The sequence below is a fragment of the Triticum dicoccoides genome, chromosome 4B, assembly GCF_002162155.2.
Source record: "Triticum dicoccoides isolate Atlit2015 ecotype Zavitan chromosome 4B, WEW_v2.0, whole genome shotgun sequence".
In the NCBI taxonomy this organism is placed as follows: domain Eukaryota; kingdom Viridiplantae; phylum Streptophyta; class Magnoliopsida; order Poales; family Poaceae; genus Triticum; species Triticum dicoccoides.
This window is the reverse complement of record NC_041387.1, coordinates 604,458,760-604,459,934: the sequence shown is the minus strand read 5'-3', so window position 1 is coordinate 604,459,934 and position 1,175 is coordinate 604,458,760.

Here is a 1,175-nt window from a genome sequence, read left to right as displayed (position 1 = left end):
ACGACATCCACCGTCCTGTTTGGCGGCTAGGCCGCCCGCGTGTTCCTCCCCCCGTCCGCCTCTAGCCCCCTGTTGGCCCAACTCCCTTCTTGCTACTGTTCGTCGAGGCGGGCAAAGCCCTTGGGGAAGGTAGCCGTGGCTCGGTCCCGCCTGGTGCAGGACACCCTCCATCCCCAACAGAGCCTCCTCTGAGCTACGTTACGACCACTGCTTGTGTGTGCGGTCACGGTGATCCTCTGGCAAGGCTGGTGAAGCTTCGCGATGGATCTTTGTCGACACCGCTCCCGTCCTGGCGTATTTGGACCTATGTTCTCCAGCGTCCTTGGTTGCGTCCTCTATTGGCGCGGTTTTGGTCCCAGTGCACTGCTTTTGCGTCCCTTCCAACTTTGGTTCGCCGGCTTTCTGATGGCTCCGCCTCTGGCAGCACGGATCTGCGCTCCCTTTCGGCTCCAAATTGCTAGTGGTGTCGGCCGTCATACTTCCTTCCGTTTCGGTTCTCTACCTCGCTGCCTCTTCGGCCTTGTCCACCTACAAGTCATGTTGACTCCAAAGCTTGCGTTTTTCATCGGCGGCAGGTGCAAACCCACCCTTTTATGAGGTAGCGGTTGACAAGCAGGTTGGCTCTGACATCTTCGGACCCTGATCTGGTGGCTTTGGGATTACTCGGACTCAGGCTAGGCACTCCATGCTTGGCTTGCCGATGCTTGAAGCGGCGACACTCATGGGTGTCTTTTCCCTTCCTGGAGGTGGTGCCATGGACTTTATCCATGCCCCTCTACGAGCATCAGGGGAAACCTTAGGTCCGGTTCCCCAGGTCGGATGGTGATGACATCACGACATTGTTTTCCTTCTTGAAGGCGCTATCTTGCTTGCTCGTGGTGTTCCCGGTGCTGGATTAGGAGATGTTTGATGTCCCACTAATTTGGCTTGCTCCTCTAGTTCTAGGTTTTGTGGGTTTAGTTGTGTCCTTTTGCCCTGTTCGGGCTGATCACCCCATCTCTCTCTGCTTCGGCCACCATGTTGATCCCTCCTTGCGTTTATGCCATTTCTTGTATCCTTTATTGTACTCATTCTTCTCTCTTCTCTCAATAGAAAAGATATGTAAGCTTTGAGTATTTATGAAAATGTGAATTCATTTGGGAGGGCCTATTTGGCACTCGGCAGCCTATGCTCCC